We start from the raw sequence: 20,557 nt of genomic DNA, 5'->3' as shown, positions 1-20,557 counted from the left end.
CAGCAGGACACTCATCCAACTACAGTTTCACCCGTCTGACTCTTCCTTTACTAATACCTGCAACTTTGTGGAAAACTATTTTAAACCCACAAATATACATAGGAAACTTAGCTTAGTTTCTTTAACTGAGATTTGAAGGAAAATAATTATTTGGGTTAAAATACCTGCTGTTTGTTCAGGGAGGCAGTAAGGCAGTTTGGTGGTCATGATATTTTCCCCATTCTGCCCATCATTTATTTCCTATCTGCCATCAGGAGGAGCTCCAGGCCCTGGCAAACAACTCTGTATCATACCATGTTTATAAACAAGAAATAGATCACTGGTTTTTGCTAGTTAATCTAGATGTAATTAAAATCAGGTGGGTTTTTGGTCATTTCACTTATAAGGACTACAGTAAAATGAAGCAAGATTCACGATTTTTTTTATTTTGTCACAAACATAGTTATATACAGAATGCAACTTGCAGTGAAACCTAATCGGGTTCTCAGACAATTGTGCAGTAGATAAAAGGAACTATACATTTTTAATAAGAAAAAATAAAGATAGTCCCCGATTTACGATGGAGATGTATCCCGATGATCCAATCATAACTTGAAAATATCGTAAATCAGGATATGCCCTAGCCTACACAGGAATCTTTAAGAATGGTGATCAGTATGGGGTTGTATACAAAAATCTAACGAATCTATAACCTTTACAGAACACACACACACACACACACACACACACACACACACACACACACACACACACACACACACACACACACACACACACACAAGGCAGGAGATGCCTACATCCTGGTAGTAAATGTAAATGTATGGTGATGATTTAGCAATTAATATTTTTGTGAGTGTGTGTATAAGTCCAGTCTCTTATAAAGGACTGCCTTAAGAGAGGATACTTTTACACAGTTTATTCATGAGGGCCTGAATGCTTTTTTCAGATGACATGAAGTTGGAGAGTGTGTGTGAGGGGTGTGTGTGGTCAGCTGCAATGCTGGTGTCTTTGCGGAGTGATGTGTTATTGTCTGTAATGGAGGGAAGAGAGAGAGCCTTTTCAAGGCATGTCCACACTAATATGTTTTTGTTTGAAAACACATATTTTTCTCTCTGTTTTGGCCTTCTATCCACACAGAAATGGTGTTTTCAGTCAGCTTTTGAAAATGCTCTCCAAAGTGGGTAAATTTGAATACACCATTTTCACACGTTGCAGTTTGGACTGTAAAAATGGTGGCTTTTGAAAACGATGACACATTTTTTTTATCAGTGCTGCAATGATTCAAAGAGCCGGTCAGCAAATAAAAGGCAGGTGGAAATGATACAGGTTGAAGCGTCTTACGTTTTGCTCCGATGCAGTACAGGGACGTAAGTGTTTTCAGACATTTCTGTGGGGATGAGCAACTTTTGGGAACTGACTGAAAACTAAAGTGTGGATGTGTGCATTTTTTGATGATCAGATGTATACAGATTAGTGTAGACGTAGCCTCAGTTGTCCTCACAATCACTCTAGGATCTTGCGATCTAAGCCAACACAATTCTCAAAGCAGGCACATGACTGCTCAAGTTTAGTAGATTTTAGTCTCTAAAACTAAACACTAAATAAATAAACTTCTGAATAAATGTCTGAATAATTGTGTGTGTGTGTGTGTGTGTGTGTGTGTGTGTGTGTGTGTGTGTGTGTGTGTGTGTGTGTGTGTGTGTTATGTTAAAAATAAAGGTGTTCCTCAGAAATCCATGTTAGGCCCAATTCTAGTTTCAATTAATAACTAGAGAACAACAAAGGGCTAACAATGAACTCTAGCTTTATATTTTCTTTGTATTTTCCACAGTCACTTACTTACTAACTTAATGGTACCAATTTGTAACAGATGGTGCTTTTGAGTTGTGTACAGGCTTAGCTACCATCCTGTAAAAAAATAAATCCACCTTTACAAAAATATTGTCTTGCTTAATTATTCCTGGTAGAAATATTATGATGGTTAGTTTTATTTGAAATTGGAATTTTAATTAATTGACCAGCCAACCAGTGCACCTACTGCCTACCGCACCACAGAGATAACGATCTGCACTTGACAAGCTAATCACACGCTTGTTTTATTATTTTTTTTCTTTCGTGCTCGAAGCCTTTGAAGGAAGCAATGAGTGATGAGCAGCTTCCCGCTGGCTGAAACAAAAACGGCTTTTCCGCTTCATCTCCTCTCTAACGTGTTTGGACCGAGCGACTCGGTGTGAGGATCTCTGTGGTAATCTGCACCTCCTGCCCATAACGCAGAACGTCCTGTACAACTCAGAATATTCCGAGAAAAAAAACAGCAAAAGGAAAGTGTTTTTCATGTGAAATAGTGAGGATTTCGTCAAAGGTGATGTGCAGAATCTGTATTCTGAAATATTTGCAATTTAAAAAGTGAAATTAAATGAAAACAATATTTTATCCATATTAACATAAAAAAAAACTTATACACTTAAAGACTCATACAAACAAAAAAGAAATACATATTAAATATAAATAGATAAATATCATTGGTGTGGCATATTACCAACTTCCTTCCATTCTTCTTTCCTTGCTTCCTTCTCTCCTTTCATTTAATCCTAAACATATATCTCCTCCTTCCATCTTTTCATCCTTCCTTCCTTCGTTCCTTCCCTTCCCTACTGCCTAATGGTCAATAAAAATGCAATCTTCTTTTTTTTTTTTTGTCTATATCTCCATAACTAAGGCTGAGGCGATTCGTATCTCGATGCACAGCCAACAATACAATACATTAAAGATACATATGAAGGAGCTACCGATCCGATGTGATCCGATTCACACCTATAACGATGCAGTGCGATCCGATTTCCATTTGGTTCAACACAATGCGATTCAATGCAATATGATGCAATGGAAAAAAAATTATGCTATGCAACTCCATATAGTACAGATTTATTTTTATTTCTTTGGTTCAGACAGACATCAAATCATAAATTTACTTAAGTGCCTTCTGACTTCTAACGCATGGCACTTCCACACAGGCCTATGTAGTGCAAAAAAAAAAGTGCTTCTCCTGTCCTGTCTCCAGGAAGATGCAGCTCTACCTCTGCCATGTTAATCTACATTCTATGCAACTATTAATAATTATATACAAATAAATAGTTTTTTACTGATGCAAATATGTTAAATTGACCTTTTTTTAAATGTTAAAATATATAATTTTAAACAGAAATATTTAATTACTCGTGGACAGTTTGACCCAACACAGGGGTGCTTTAAAAGAGTGAACGAAATTGAAACTGTGTTAAGGCTGTTGCCATTTCTGTTGCTGCTGCTGCTGCTGTTGGGGTTTAAATGGAGCGTCACTGAAGGACGCCGGAATGAGGCCTTTTTTCCTGGAGGCAACAGTGGCAGATTGATGGAGAGTGTAGGAGTGGAGTGTATCTTTGTGTTCTTAGTAAAGCTGCTGTCTGATTGTGTTTTTGTGCTTCTGTGTGTGCATGCGTGTGTGTGTGTGTGTGTGTGTGTGTGTGTGTGTGTGTGTGTGTGTGTGTGTGTGTGTGTGCGTGCGCACGTGTGTGTGTGTGCGTGTGGAGGGGAGAGACAGGCCCGACCTTTCCTTGTTCATCTCTCGCCTCATTCAGCAGCTTGTCAATAGTTGGCCTTGAGCTCATTCGCCAGCCTATTCCCCGAACACACACACACACACACACACACACACACACACACACACACACACATGCACATGCACATGTCTTATCTATACAAGGACCTGGCTCCAAAGTTTTTTTCTTTTTTTTAAGTAAAAGTTAGACAAGTGTCATATATCTACACACACACACACACACACACACACACACACACACACACACACACACACACACACACACACACACACAGTCTGAAGTGTTATTAATATATTAATCTCTCTCTCTCTCTCTCTCTCTCTCTCTCTCTCTCTCTCTATATATATATATATATATATATATATATATATATATATATATATATATATATATATATATATGGTTTGAGTTCTGTAGATTTCTCTGTTTTAAAGACTTTATTAAAAGTTTCAACATTTTTAAATTAATGTTTGAATTTAATATTAAAATAAAACTTTACTGTTAAACACAGCCACTGATGTGATGATAAAATTTCAATTTACAGATCATGATATAACGGGAGGTACAGCAGCTTTCTTGCTTGCTTGCTTGCTTTCTTTCTTTCTTTCTTTCTTTCTTTCTTTCTTTCTTTCTTTCTTTCTTTCTTTCTTTCTTTCTTTCTTTCTTTCTTTCTTTCTTTCTTTCTTTTTTGCTGCTTTTCCTTCCTTCCTTCCTTCCTTCCTTCCTTCCTTCCTTCCTTCCTTCCTTCCTTCCTTCCTTCCTTCCTTTTTTCGTATCACTTTCTTTATATTAGCTCAGAACACAGGAAACAGACACTTGCTCCCCTGCATGGTTTCCATGGGAACCTAAAGCAGCTCTAAAAATAATGTCATTATCAGTGTAAAAATCTGGAGGTACCTATTTATGTATTCGAGGCATGAATGAAGAATTAAAGCTGCCTCAGTGCAGAGGAGAGGAAAGGAGGAGAGGCACAGCATGAGGCGTATGACGACACGGCTAGTGTCTCTTATCCATTATCAGTTTGTTGATGTCATTTGGAGAGCGCCCTGCTGAGCTGTATTAATAAAACACAGCAAAAACCTCTCATCTCACATCAGCAGCCTGAGACACATCAAAGTGCAGCAGCATCGTCGCACACGTCTCATCACACCTGTGTGTTTCGAATGACTTTGAATAGATGAAAACCTTTCAATGATACCCGTGTCACCCCACATCACCCCCTTACCCCCCCTACCCCTCACTCACGACCACCCCACCCCCCCCACCGCACGCACGCACACACACACACACAAACACACACACACACACACACACACACACACACACACACACACACACACGTTTCTTGGCTGTGTTTTATGTTTCAAAGCCTCACTGAGCGAATCATCATTCAATTTTGTAAACAAGCTCATAAATTACTTTAGTTCATTAATAACCACAATGCTGTAGAATTCTGAATTCTGATTGGTCAGAAGATGTTCATTCATTTTTCATAGCAGCAGCTCTGATAATAGGGAAGTGAAGGGAAATCGCATGTTTATGTTAATGGCTTTTAGAAATATGTTATCATTTCCATAGTAATCGTTCATTCACAGAGACTCATGTCACAGGGACATTTATGGAAGGAGTCTCCAGTGAAAATGTGGCAAGAGAACCTACATGATGAAGAAGCAAACTTACTCACTTAGCTAATGTTAGTGCTGGTAACTTATTGCAATTTTTTTATTTGATTAGTGTGGTGAGGATTTGATGAAGATGGTAAGCATTTGATCAGGATCTTGAAGATTTTTTTCAGGATGGTGACGATTTGAAGAAGATGGTTAGGATTTGTGAAAGACTGTGAGGATTTGATGAAGATGATAAGGATTTGATGAATACGGTGAGGATTTGATAAAATTGTGTGGATTTAAAAGAAAAGGATGAGGATTTGATCACGATGGTAAGGATCTGATGACGACGCTGGGTATTTGATTAGGATCCTGGTCATTTGAAAAAGATGCTGAGGAATTGATGAAGATGCTGAGGATTTGAAGAAGATGGTAAGCATCTGATTATTCCTGTTGAGGATTTGCTAAAGATGGTGAAGAGTTGATGAACCTGGTGAGGATTTGATCAATATTATGAGGATGTGATGAAAATAGTGAGGATTTGATAAAGATGGTGATGATTTAATGAAGATGCTGAGGATTTGATGATGATGATGACAATGAATATGATGAAGATGATAATAATTTGCTGAAGATGGAAAGAATGTCTCAGTAATAATATATTGAGAATGGATTTGGATTTGTTGATGTGGATGCGGTTTGTGAGGATTTGGTTGTTGACTTTGTTGTAATGAGGATGCTGATGTGATGAGGGTGTAGCGATGATGATGATTTGCTGAGAATGGCATGGATGTGAAGATGATGAAGTGGTTAGACTCCTGTGAGGATGGGGGGGAGTATCTGTGTGGTGAAGTTAGTGATGTGTATAAAATATTTAATGCCCATTAAACTGAATTTCACTGTCCGACATCATTCACTTATTCCTCCCAAACTCATTTCTTGAATAAGGTGACTATCCTCCAAAGTTGGTGCCTTTTTAGGTTTTGGGATCCATCTGCTCCTGACTAAAAGAGTATGAAAGGGTTTATTTTAAGGGGAATAAGGGACTTTGTGCAACTGCTTGTTCCTATCCACCTACTTTATCCTGACATTTACACTTTCTCTGGCCTTTTAGCCAAAATAAGAATGGAGAAAAAGGTAAAATAGCAACACTGAAGGACAAGATGAATCATCTGACAGAAATGTGTCGGATATAAGCGATTCAGACTGGTGTGTGACAAAAGACCTGATCAGATTTACCCAGAAAACATACAGGACTAGCAAGCAGATGCTTAACACAGCAGATGCTCATAATGACGAATATAGGTAGTTTTTGATGTGATCAAAATTTCTATAAGGAAATGTTTAAACCAGTTCATTACCATAAACTCACTTCATTACCATAAACTCACTTCATTACCAATAACTGTTTACATGCCGTTTTTGCACATCTGTCCTGGATTGCTGCTATTTGCTCTTTTGCACAATATTTTGTTTACAATATTTTGTTTACATTTTTGCTACTGTTCACTGTCTCGTTACATCACGTTTACTGGTGCAGCAATTTTGTGTTTTGTGTATTGTCTTGCACGTCGTGTGTTGTCTTTGCACTGTCCTGTATTGTCTTGCACTGTCTTGTGTTGTCTTTGCACTGTTTGCACCAGGTTGCACACATGCACTTGATGTGGTGAGGACACTTACTAGTCCTTGGCCCTGTGTTTTTCTGTTTCTGTGATTGTTGTTTTATGTAGCATAAGGGTTCAGGAGGAACGTTGTTTCATTTCACTGTGTACTGCGTCAGCTATATTTGGTTGAAATGACAATAAAAGCTTCTTGACTCTTGACTCTTAAAAATTTGGAAGCAGTCTCCAACATTTGAAGATGAAAAAAGAAGCTGAGGAGAGAACGACGGCTGCTATAACATAAAACAATATCATGCAAAACAGTGAATTTACACAACAATTGTAACTATAAATGAATAAAGAATATGATGTATGATCTGAAGTAAATCCAAAAAAGTTGGAGTTGCAGGCAAAGCGACATGACACAGAGGATTTCAACACTTTGGAATGTGCTGTCGTAGAAAGGTGTTGAAAGGTGTGTTTATATTAAAAGCTGGAACTCTCACTACTCTGAACTCTCACTAACTTTCGCGCAGACTATTTCAAAGTCCGGGCCAACTAACACCCCGCATCACACTGCACCCCCCCCATCCACACACACTCTCCCTAAAACCCCTTCTGCCAGGTTTCTTGGAGTGTCCCGTCTTGTATTCATTTACACCTTATCTGTTTTTCACAAGCTCTCCTCTGTTTTCAATGCGAATAATGGTGCTTTCTGGAGAAATAGCGCTCAACACCATTCCTCATTCACCAGCTTTTGTGCCTTGCCATTTAAAGAAGCTGTCAAGCTCTGTGTGCACTTGGCAGGGAAAAGGGCCAAATCTACAGCACCTCAGGAACGACAAAAAGGAAAAAAAAAATATCCCTTTTTTGTCTTCCTCCCTCCCCCCTCTCTCTCTCTCTCTCTCTCTCTCTCTCTCTCTCTCTCTCTCTCTCTCTCTCTCTCTCTCTCTCTCTTTTTTCTCTTTCTCTTGTTCTCTCTCTCACCCGTTTGCCTGCCATTGTATGGGCCTCAGAGTAGGAGAGTTTTAGCAACATATAATTTACTCTTGAGTTTTTTTTCCTTCTCTCCGTACTGTAAAGTGGCTTTAGTGATGGTAATTTCTGCCTTTTGTAGGTGTGGAAAGATAACCATCAATCAGTTGTCAATTGGTCAATTGCAGAAGTGATGAAAAGGAAAGGATGGAACAATCCTCTCACTCTCTGCGGTTACCTAGAGGAGGGAGGGAATGTGGGAAAACATGGAGGATGGAGTGGGAACAAAGCAAGGGATCCAGAACACAGGTGGGACCTTTTTTTTTCATGAGTGTTTTTGTTTCCTTGCACAGAGATGCAGTTGATGAAGTATAAAAAAAAAAGTCTTTGGAATTCTCCGGACACCTCCATACCTCCTTCCTTCCCAACATTTGGCAAAAAAAACATATTCTCAGACTCTCATTATAAATGATAGCTGTGAACGTATTCTGATATAAAGTTATCCTGGCTTTCAAAAAGCTTTCAGATGCTCCCCAAGTTCCAAACAATTCCTCAAAGCACCACATCTCTTTCAGTATAACTAAAAGACGTGTTCCTGAATTTCATGGATACCTCTAGGGTGAATTAAGAAAAGAAAAAAAAAAACCTTTATTGTGTCCTGCTAGGATATGAAAAAAGCTTACCGCTCACCCCCCCTTTGTCGTCATATATTGATTTCCTTCGCTGCTACAAAAAAGGGAAGGATTACAGGCCTTGTCCTTGTGCGGGGGGGGGAAAGGGAAGGTGATACGATCGGCATGTAATCCTGGCCACGTTTTCGAAGCTGCCGTATTGTCTATTCTGTTCGGCTATGTGAAAAATGTTGAATATCAACAATGGGTTTTCAGTGGCGTATTGTTGAGTTTTGTATGAACTAATCTTGCTTCAGTCACAAAAAAAAGAAAAGGAAAGAAAGAAAGAGAGAAAGAAAGACCTACGGCTTGGACAAAAAAAGTCTATAGCCCAGTGCATTCCCAGCTCCCTGTACACTCAGTCACAGACAGGCAGAGTGTGGAAACGTTAGTGGTGCTCCGGCTCTGATTCTCCTCTGATTCTCCTTTGGCTTTCTGTTCTGATCCTCAACTGTGTGTGTGTGTGTGTGTGTGTGTGTGTGTGTGTGTGTGTGTGAATGTTTGCAGTTAGGCCTCAAGAAAGACCTCTGTAGCTGGAAAGGTAAGCAAATTTATTACACATTTAGTGTGACTGCTTGTTCTTGCTGTAAATGATAGTCTGTCTGTCCATCTTTGTGTCTGTCTAAATGCTGGTGCTCCGGCTCTGATTCTCCTCTGATTCTCCTTTGGCTTTCTGTTCTGATCCTCAACTGTGTGTGTGTGTGTGTGTGTGTGTGTGTGTGTGTGTGTGTGTGTGTGTGTGTGTGTGTGTGTGTGTGTGTGTGTGTGTGTGTGTGTGTGTATGTATGTGTGTGGTCAGCCTCCAAGGCCCATGCAGGTTGTTTTGTTATGGCTGAACTGAAGTGTGTCTTTTGAGTCGCAGCAAGTCCAGGCACTTTTAAACACGTGTGAGTGAGTGAGTGAGTGAGCTGGTGTGTGTGTGTGTGTGTGTGTTTGTGTGTGTGTGTGTAAGCACCTGGAAATCACACACATCTCCTTCATGCTGGTACCTCTATTCCTCTTCTGAGTCGCAGGTGCTTGCTGCGTCCAGACACAAAAAAGAGGGGCAAATTACATCGTCAAAAAAAGTGGGCACACTAATTAAAAGAAAGCTCTCGAGTTGTTTTGTCTCGATGGCGCGCGCCTGCGTGAATGGTGTGTGTGTGTGTGTGTGTGTGTGCGTGTGTGTGTGTGTGTGTTTGAAAGTTTCTGAACTGTACGGCAGCGGAACGAAAAGGGGCGGGATGAGGGTGGACTGTTCTACGATCTTTGAGTGGCAATGTTTAAGTTTGGGCTTAAAAGCTGTTTTGGTGTAAAAAATGTAACAGTGTATGTGTGTGTGTGTGTGTGTGTGTGTGTGTGTGTGTGTGTGTGTGTGTGTGTGTGTGTGTTGTTAACTCTAAGAGTAAGTTCTTAATGCAGTTTATAAAAATGCCAGCGTTTCATTTGTCAATTCAACTGTTTTCAATAACAGTTTTAGTGTTTGTGTGGTCTGGTGATTGTATAAAAATCAACAATAATTAATGTAGTGAATGAAAAGATCAAGCTTTAAATTTATACTGAATATAAATGCTGTTCTAAAGATCACAAAGCAGATCAATAAAAATCCAGAGATAAAATAAAATAATATTTTGTTTCATTTTAACCCGTAGGACTGACAAGCAAAAAAGTGTGTTTGATGAACAGTGTGTGTGTGTCATGTTATGTATACTTTCCCTGTACCTGTACACATTTCAAACATATATATTTTCCATTCTGACAGACACCTCTATTTTCAACTATTTGCTCAGGGAATCTCTCTGGCAAGCTTTTAAAGCAAAAAAAAAAAGAAAAAAAAAAAGAAAACCCAGAAAAAAAAAAGATTTTATCCATTTAGAACACATTTCACTCTAAAATTGCATTGTATCCTCTATTTCCCCAATACTGCCAATACAATTGCTACTATTTCTACTACTATTAATACTACAACACACACACACACACACACACACACACACACACACACATACACACACTTCCTTGAGTCATTTCAGACCTGTGGCCTTGGCCTGGCGCGCTTCAGTCTCGAGCTCCTTGGCCATCATTGTCATTCAATTATAGGGTGGAAGTGAAGTAGAAAATCTGGTAGCAATCTAGCAATTAGTACAAAAGGGGTCTCCAGTGTGGATGAAGAAATGGCGGATGACGGAGAGGCCACAGGCTGGAAAGAATGAGGTGAAAAAATGGGGGGAAAAAACGTCCCTCATTGGGCATGGACAGTGCAGTTTAGTGCTGCATGGGTACCTCGTAAAGCCACGCGAGCCGGAGGGAGCTCCTTTTCTTCCAGCTCCTTTTGTGCCTCCTTGGCGTTGCATTTCTTTTTCCTTTTTTTTTTTTTTTTTTTTTTAGCCATTACGTGCACTCAGAGAGAGTGGATGCAACAAAAGAGCAAGTTCTGGGCAGCAAAAGGAAGTCTGTAAATAAATAATACTAAAAAAAAAACTGGGAATGTTAATGCAATGAAGGAAAGTGAGTGAGTGCATGAGGCCTTTATATTGAGGAAAACAGCATCCTGTTTGGAAGGCTGGTTTTAGAGGGAGATATTAAGCAGCATAAAAACACACTCAAAGCTTACTGGTTTCCTAAAATCTTATATATCTATATATCTATATCTATATATATATATATATATATATATATATATATATATATATATATATATATATATATATATATATATAAAGAAATATATATAATATATAATATATATATATATATATATATATATATATATATATATATATATATATATATATATATATATATAATGAAAAAAAAAAAACAGTGCATGTGAAACTTCCTTAAAAACACTCACATAATAGAGTATCACTATCACTGTACTGAAGAGTTTTATACATAACAAAAAATTTTCCTTTTTTTAAACTATGGAAGAAAATATTTCATGTTTGTGGTAGCTATAAGTGTGTGTGTTTGTATACTGCTATTACTGCTGCTAACAAAATCGTCTTATTCCTAAAGAATAATGAAACTAATCTATATTAATTTACAAAAGGTTCGATCATTATATTGTCTTAGTTTGTCTAGTTTAATCATTTTGCACAAACTTCATTACATACTCTTCTTCTTTATCTTCCTCTTCCTCATCATAATTTTTTTTTCCTCAGGTAAAAATATATACAACTTGCTCAACAATTAGCACTTTCTCCATTACCCAACCTGATGCTTGCTCTATAGCACATTTATCTTTTCATGTTTATTCATACATCTCATAAACTGTAACCCACAATAGCAAAAAAAATCACCTTCCTTAGATTCTTATGGAACAGAGTAAACCAACATCCAATTATATTTAAGACCAACTGTACAGTAGAATTTGTGAACTGTGCTTCTGCAAACTAGTCCAGGATCTTTAGTGGATCACAAACGATTAGTGTCAAAACTCTCAACAAAGTTCTAATCTCACTTAACATGATGAGACTGTTGTAAAGTCTTCACCACATACAAAATAATCATGGGTGGAGCTTAGTTTATTCTAAAAGATTGTTAAAAAAATATTGTAGACCAGCCAAATCAATTTCAGCAAGCATTTGACTGAGTTAAAATAATATAATATAATATAATATAATATAATATAATATAATATAATATAATATAATATAATATAATATAATATAATATAATATAATACCTGATCAGTATGTTGGCTGATTTATACAACTTGGTAAAAACTAGCTACTGAACCCTGAGGATCACCTTTTCTGGCTAAACTAGAAATAATGTGTTTATTTTAAATACAACAACATGAATTATCCAATTGAGTTATATTATATGTGTATTAAATACTGTCATATAGTGACATTCTTCCAATACATTCAATTCCACAAGCAGGTTGCTTTGCTCTGATTGGCTGGCACTCTTATTCCGGTTTAGTCTCATAGTGTTCATGTGTGGATCTCTTTTATTAGAACACAATGCAGTGTTTAGATACTATCTAAGCCACACACACACACACACACACACACACACACACACACACACACACACACACACACACACACACACACACACACACTCATAGAGTCACAGAGCCTGTCCAGAATCCAGTGTTGACCAGCAGGAGACAGAGAGAGAGATGGGATTAGTGAGAAAATCACATACCCAGTTAATTAAACAACAATGCCTTTATTATTCCATGGCTTCTGGATCCAAATCAGAGAGCAACACACTCCAGAGTTCATAAAGCATTTATATAACCAGCTTTGATGTATTATAATCTGGCTGTTGTACAGATAGAGGTCATGGGAGGAATGCTGGCAAATATTTCTTTTTTTTTTTTTTTTTTTTCTGATGGAGAAAAGTGTTGCGTTTGGATGTGCATGCTTTAACAAACAATTTCTCACGGAGTGTATGGAATACCAAAATGTACACAACACTTTTAATTAGTAGTAAAAACAGAGGGAACACTAAAGTGTGAGGAATATTGAATGTTAAGAATATTGGGAATGTTTAAGGAATAGTGAGAGATAAGATATTCCAAAATGCAAAAAACTTATTGAGTAAAACTACTGAGAATACTGAGGTGTCTGAAATAGTGAAGTGTTTGGAATTTGAAGGTGTCTGTAATATTGAGGTGTTTGTAACACTTATGTTTCAAGAATGTGAAGGATCCAGGTCTACTGTGGCGTCAGGAATACTGACATGTCTGGAGTACTAAGGTTTCTGGAATTTTATGGTGTCTGATAAATTGAGCTGTCTGGAATATTGGAGTATTTTGAATGCTAAGGTGTCTGGAGTACTAAGGTGTTGGGATTGCAAAGTTTGGAATAATAGAGTGTCTGGAGTACTGAGGTATATGGTATACCAAGGTGTCTGGAATACTAAAATGTCTAGAATTTTGAGGTGTCTGGAATACTGACGTGTCTAGAATTTCTAGGGTCTGGAATACTGTGTTGACTGAAATAATAAACTGACAGGTGTCTGGACACATGAAATGCCTGGAATATTGAGGCATCTGGAATACTGTGGTGTCTGGAATAATAAAGTGTCTGGAATAGTTAGGTGTCTAGTGTTTAGTGTAAGAAGCACTAAAGTAAATATAGCAGTTTAGAGAATCCTGAAGTCCACTACCACTTAATACACTTTTTTATTGATTATCCTCAAGGCATTTGACACAACACGAAAAAAAACCCAGAGAGGTTAAAATGTATGTTCTAAAACAGTGGTAAAAATGTGGATTGTAAGAGTTAAAAGCACTGGAGGTACTATAATGTGTGTGTGTGTGTGTGTGTGTGTGTGTGTGTGTGTGTTGGAGTGGGATTGTAAGAATTCCTACTTTCTCCCCAGGGAGTCCGCAGGGCTGTTTTTTTCCCCGGGGTATGACGAGCACTTTACACTCGCTGTGTGTTCCCATATAACGGGGGTCAACAACAGTTGTTTAATTTTGCTCCCCCACGGGGGAAAACGAGCGACTGCAGGGCACTCGCTCATCACAAAGAGCCTAACTGTCACCCAAATCAAGATGCATGGACTCGATTCACAACGTGACACAAATATGGAGAAGCTCACATGGGTCACATCGTTCCCAGACAAAGTGCGAGTGAAAGGGATCTCTATGCAGTGTGTTTATTAAGGCTGCAATGCGCCAATTTGGACATGATGGATCGATTAAGAGACCTTTTAAAAAAAACGGTTGATGGAGGCCAGTGACTGCTAAACTTCTGTCATAAAAAACTTTATGGCTAACTGGAAAGGCTCTTTACAGATATCTTCAGCTTGCCCGCAAGGCTATTTTGGCTACATCACAAATGCTAGTAGTGTTTAAAGAACCATCCTATAGAAACTCGACATTTATTCCTTCCATCTTGAAAGTTGGTGCTTCCAGATATTTTTTCTCAGTATGTAGGACATTCCCAGATGAGCTGTTTTGGATTTTTCTTTTTAGAAATTGCTGAGCTTTTGGGAATTTGTTTAACCATATTTATGGTGCAAAAAAACAAAAAACATCTTTGGGGTCAGAAGGCGAGGGTCTGCATCCTGAAGCACCTTGTTGATGAGATTTATCATAGGAGAATGATCAGAATGGTTTCAACTGACAGAAAGTCTAGAGTAAGTTACATGAGCACTTACAACTGCATTAAGCAAAAAAAAAAAAAAACATCAGCATTTAAGGTAGATGAGCTTCAAAAGCAGAAGATCACATCAGGTTCTTCTCTTGTTGTCCAGGAACAAGAATCTTAGGCTGAAAACTGTAAAAAAGACCAGGTTTTGATGAGCCCATAATAGCCTCGGATTTTTGTTCTTAGTTGAAAGGAGTTGAGCCTGGTGTGGTTTTCGTCTTTTGTAGCTCATCCACCTCAAAATTTGATATTCTGTAGATGTTGATATTCATGTTTGCAACAATAATATAGGTTACTATATCATACTTGGCAGCTTAAACAGAATTTTCTGCAAACTTTTCCTATCATCAAGGTATTTTAAACCACAGACCAGTTGATCGTTCAATGTTTGTTGAACGATCAACTGACATTGATCAACCCCCCCCCCCCATTCTGTTTGATGTGAATAACTGAAGCTCTTCATTTGTATCTACATTTGTTTGTGCTTTGCTGCTGCCACATGATTGGCTGATTGAATTACATGCTTTTTACAGTAACATACACTGAACACACAGCATAAACAATCTCAGCTACTTCCATAGAAATGTCATATTTCATTATATGTGTTTCATGAAAACAAGTGTATGACAGGATTAGATGCTGCAGCAATACGTTTTTCTACCATTAAATGAGAACTAAATCCGAGTCCCAGCTTACATTGTTTGTATGGACCTGATGAAATGTAAAACCACAAACACTGTAGGACAAATCAGAGGAATTCTTTTTAAACAATCTTTTGGACTTCTGCTTAATTGTTAATGCAAAAGTCTCAGGGAAGTAAAAGAGAGGGCCAGCGCTAGCTTTAGGCAGAGCAGCCAATTGACTAGGGGCTTGGAGGCGGGAGCTCCATAACTGTAACAAACCTATACACTAGTTCACCAATCAAGACGGGTAGCTCAAGTCAAGTCAAGTCAAGTCAGGTTTATTTCTATCGCGCTTTTCACAACAGACATTGTTTTAAAGCAGCTTTACAGAAATCAACAGTCAAGGTGAATGGTGTACATTTATCCCTGATGACTGATGACCTGGTGACTGTGGCAAGGAAAAACTCTCTTAGATGTCATGAGGAAGAAAACCTTGAGAGGAACCAGACTCAAAAGGGGAACCCATCCTCATTTGGGTGACATTAGGAGTGTGATCATAAATCTTTCAACAATACAGAAAACTGGAGCGTGAGAACTAACATGAGCACTGGAAGTAAGCCTAGGCTCCTTGTTCATTGTATATAAATTAACTGTCACTCACCTGAAGTGGAACCAGTAAATATAACTGTTTAAATGCGAGTCCCCACCCTCTGAATGCATAAAAAAGCTGTGTACAGTGATGAACAAAATCCAACTTTTCTGTATACTGATCTGATGGTGCCAAAACGAATGCATCCCTCAGGGGCTGCTAAGCGAACAGCTAAACAGGCACGCTCATGATGCAGCTATGTAAGCTGTTATCATGTATTTTTGATTATAATATATTAATCAAATAAACTGAGCTTGTTCAAAACTGCGTGCTAAGACTTTAAATTTGTGTATGTATGAATGATGCTTTGAATCTGAGCTGATCATCTGTACAGTGACATTGCATTAGGAGCTGATTTTCATAATACTAAAGAAACTTTAAAAATGTTGAATAAAAACAGCCATCACAGCTAGGTGTCCATGTTCAAGGAATCATAATAAGATGAGCTGGTCCAGATGACCTTTTTTCTTTTTAAATGTTGACCTTAGTTAAAGTTCTAATTAATTAATTAATTAATTAATATGCATATTTAAGTGAATATATAAAAGTACTACTAACAGGATTTGCATAACTAAATAAGAAACAACTTTAGAAATTTAATTTGTTTCAAGTGCTTTTTATCTATTCTTAAAAGTGGATGGAAGGAAGGAAGCTGGGGGACCTCCGATATAAATTTTGGTTTGGTGTTATATAGTGTATATACTAGCTAGCAAGCCTTACAGTGTTTACTAGCCCAACGTGTTTTTAGAGTGTTTGCATTCTAGGCATGGTGTTTTTAAGGACTTTCTCTCGATTAGCCTAGCATCCACACCTCCCGGCTTCTTTTACACCTCTGTGTGTGGATTGCAACATGATCTCACTTGTATGTAAGTCAAGGGCAAAAAAACAGTTCATGATTTGAGACTACCATATCGGTTTGGAAAGGCAACATATGAGTTTTTCACCCTTTCCCCCCTGAAGCCTCCTTGCGATTCTGTCTGATGATAAGTGAAGCCACCGCTGTGCTCAGAGGGGAAAATGAGCGCCATTACCTGGACAAAAACACTGTCATTTGGGTAAAGAATGAGAGTCGGTGAAGTGAACACGATACTGAGCGTGATATTAAAAAAAAAAAAAAAAAAAAAAGTGGTGGCGGGACGAAGGTGTTGATGAAATTTTCTGACGAACTAGCAAAGCTCGTTCGTGTAATCACGAAGACAATGTTCTGACTTTTACATATTCGGGACTTGCCAAAATGTCAGAATGTTGGAGCTCTGAGTTTTGTTTAAATCCGGAAGATATCACAATGTGTAGAAATGATGGATTTAAATCTGTATGAGGTTTCAGATTTAATCCTTATGAATGAGGGGGTTAATAAATAAAGGGGGTCAATAAATATGAAACTACCTTTAAATATAATTGTCTTCTGTAACATTCACACCGCTTTTTTACTTATCTGAACATTTTCACCTCTGTCAAATATTTGGAATGTTCCACGTTACAAGTCACAGGTTCGACAGGAAGTTGCACCATGTCATGTGAATTTTCAAAAGAGCACAGGAAATATGATATCGACTGACAATTACGCTTTGAAATACAGCTCTCTTTTTTCAATGTTTGAATGAAAACCAACGATTTATTACATAAGTGTTCACAATGTCAGTAATGTCCTCATGTCCTGTCATTAGCATAAATGTTAGTTATCTGCATATTGTTTTTGCTAACTTTAGGGAACCTTTCCCAGCCACTCTCAGTGCCGGTCCCAAGCCCGGATAAATTGGGGAGGGTTGCGTTAGGAAGGGCATCCAGCGTAAAAACATGTGCCAAATCAAACGTGCGGAGGATCCGCTGTGGCGACCCCTAACGGGAAAAGCCGAAAGAAAGTACATGTAACCTGGTAACTCATACAAGACAGATTATGAGCAAAACAATTTACATAGATGAACAAATTTTTCACATTTAAGCGCATGTTTTGTGCACAAAATCACCTTGATGCTGCACAAAACTTGATTTCAAATCGTATATGCTTAACATTACACAGAGACACTTCGCTTTCCCTTTTTCAGCTTTTAAAGATGCTGAAACATTTGGTGTTGCCTCGAAGTCTCCGATTTCACCCCAATTTCCTCCTCATATTGAAAGAAAAAGTGAATTAATTGAAGCGCTTGTCTAAATTGGTGCCGCGTCGATTGGCTCATTGAGGCCAGTTCTGAATGACAGGAAGCGTTTTTGCACTTGATGTTTGTTAAAAAAAAAAAAAAGTAGGGTGGGTGTAGGGGAAGGCTCGCGAGATCCAGCTGAATCTCCAAATCAGCGTGAATCTCCACATCTGCCATCTTGAGGGTTAAAGGACACAGATGGCCGACTCGCTGGCACACACCCAAAGCCCTGTGTGTGTGTGTGTGTGTGTGTGTGTGTTGATGTGTGAATGCGGATGCCAGGATGTGCAGAGAGGGAGGGAAAAAAAGTCTCATTTTCTCCCCACCGTTAAAAACGTTCTCAGGTCTGCCTGACACCAGATGTTCCTCGAACGATGCTGAGTGACATCTTGTGTTGTCGCAATCTTGGTTTTTAATCACTCTCATTTATCCAAATGGGGCTCCAATAGACGCTGTGAATAGGAAATTAGCTGTCTGTGCTAACGCTGGCGTCAGGCTAAATCGCTTTAAGGCCGCACATAAACGAAGGAACGACGGAGAACGCATGATGATGGGGTTTTGATCGCGGATGCTACAGAGAGAGATTTCAGACGCTAATCGCATCGCTAAGTCCGCTCGGGCTGAGAGTTCCGACTCTTAAAAGACTTTCCGAAAGTAAAGAAGCTCATTCGCTAACGTTAATAAAACTCTTTAAGTGATATTGAAACTTCATGGTTCGGCCCGCTTTGCTTTCTCGCTTCTCTGCAGTAAAGCACATACCTCGGGCCGCTGTTTTCGGAGAGCGTATTAGTGTTATCCCTTCCCTTCAGGCAATTGGTCTATTATGGCCTCCGATCCTCAGCTCTGATAATATTAAGTGCCTTTTTTTTCAGTTTCATATTGCCGCCAAAATGGCTTTTAAACCCTTGAACACGTATGAATATGTAAATTCGGTGTGGACGAATATGAAACTAATCCCGTCAGGCCATCTTCAACTTCAATTCACATCAGAGGCCCCATAGTTAGCGTCGCTTTCGTTTAATTTGAATATGACCGAATTAGATTTTACTCTCAGATCTCAGATATTCTCCTGCTTCAAATTTTGATGCTTTTCTTTTCTTTTTTGGATTGGTTACATTTTTTTTTGTTAAATTTCTGACAAATCACCATAAATCCATATGTATGCTGTGTTTAGTGGACGATTTTATTGAGATGTGAAAACAGCAGGCACACCGTGCTGGAGTCAAGTGAATTTTCGCAGTTTTCTGATTTTCCAATTGCTATTAAAGATACCAAGATGATGATTTTCTCTTCATCATCATCATTTGCCGAGCTTTTATGTGTGTGTATATATATATATATATATACACACACAGAAAAATAATAACTTTAAACATAAAGAACATAAAAACATTTTGCAGAAACATATACACAAATTAAAACCCGTTTAAAAAAAATACCCACAAAATACAAATACACACACAAAAATATACACACATAAAAACACACACCGACAAACACAAATACACAAATATACACAAAAAATTACATACACACAAGTACAAATGCACACACACATAACCACACATATACACACAACATATACATACAAAATATACCCACAAACAGACAAATACACACACATAAACTCAAAATACAAATACAAACATAAGTATACACACAGACGCATATATATGTACACTCAAATATACACCCACATACACCCACACATATACTTATATACACACATGTAATCACACAACACGTATATACATGCATATAAACAAAGTCACACACCTCCGAGGCAAATAAAACACTCCACCCTTCAGTCTTTAGCTTCATAACTCATAATGGCCTGTTGTTTTAAATAAAGGAAATTAAGTCACATTCTGAAGGTCACATGACCTCCAATTGTATTTATTTGTGAAATGCTGCTTCACAGATAATTTCCTCCTTGGCGCATGATCCCAAAAAATTTCATTAGCGCCCTAAATACTGTAAGGAGGTGCAGCCCATTTTGTACACATCATTATGTCTCGCTATCTTTCCAGCAAATAAGTCTTTTCAAATGAATTTGCTTTATTAAAAAATATTTTTCATTTGATCACTGAATTAATAGTTTTTTTTTTCCTATTCTGTTTTTTTTCCCTCGCCGTTCATTGACATAGGTGATTGGTTCTTAATTACTACGACGGCCTCGGCCCATTCTCTCTTATTAATTCGTGTTTTCTGGCGCAGTCCCAAAAGGCAGCCTTGCCCTATATCTCCTAATTACTTCTGTAATTGAATTTGCTCACTGTTTCTCGGTTCGCTTTTTTTTTCCCCCTTTTTTTTTTCTAAACGCCGCTGTTTGTTCTTGCGCTTATTGTGTCTTTGTGTCTCGGACCCTTTGCAGACAGAAACATGCCGGCCTACTCGTCTCTCATTAATTTTACGGAGCATGCCTTTGCTACTTTTTTAAATTTTTTTAAATATTTTCATTTATTTCGATATTACCTGCAGCTCTCGAGCCTCAGCCAGGCCAAATCAGAGGAGGGAATTAATTAATTGTGATCGCGGAAACAATTACACTCGGCCCACGACTCTCGGGCACTGGCTTATCGGGTTTCTTGAAGTCGGA

The 20,557-nt window shown here is 38.2% G+C and overlaps 1 protein-coding gene across 7 annotated transcripts in view; it reads left to right on the top strand.

Annotated features, from left to right (window-relative positions):
* Positions 1–20,557, top strand: part of sox2 (SRY-box transcription factor 2) — a 167,456-nt gene that overhangs the window by 78,049 nt on the left and 68,850 nt on the right. For 3 of the 7 annotated variants that reach the window (XR_014536420.1, XR_014536421.1, XR_014536423.1), the window contains 2 exons: positions 7,925–8,091; positions 8,961–8,994. The exons of 3 other annotated variants lie outside the window; for them this stretch is intronic. The gene's annotated coding sequence lies outside the window, so the exon portion shown is untranslated. Of the gene's footprint in view, positions 1–7,924; positions 8,092–8,833; positions 8,995–20,557 lie in introns of those variants that run through there. One more of the 7 variants, XR_014536425.1, reaches the window with a different exon arrangement.

The sequence above is a fragment of the Silurus aristotelis genome (genome assembly GCF_946808225.1).
Source record: "Silurus aristotelis genome assembly, chromosome: 13".
NCBI classification, from domain to species: domain Eukaryota; kingdom Metazoa; phylum Chordata; class Actinopteri; order Siluriformes; family Siluridae; genus Silurus; species Silurus aristotelis.
The sequence above is the reverse complement of the archived record's forward strand: the minus strand, read 5'-3'. Positions and strand labels throughout refer to the sequence as shown.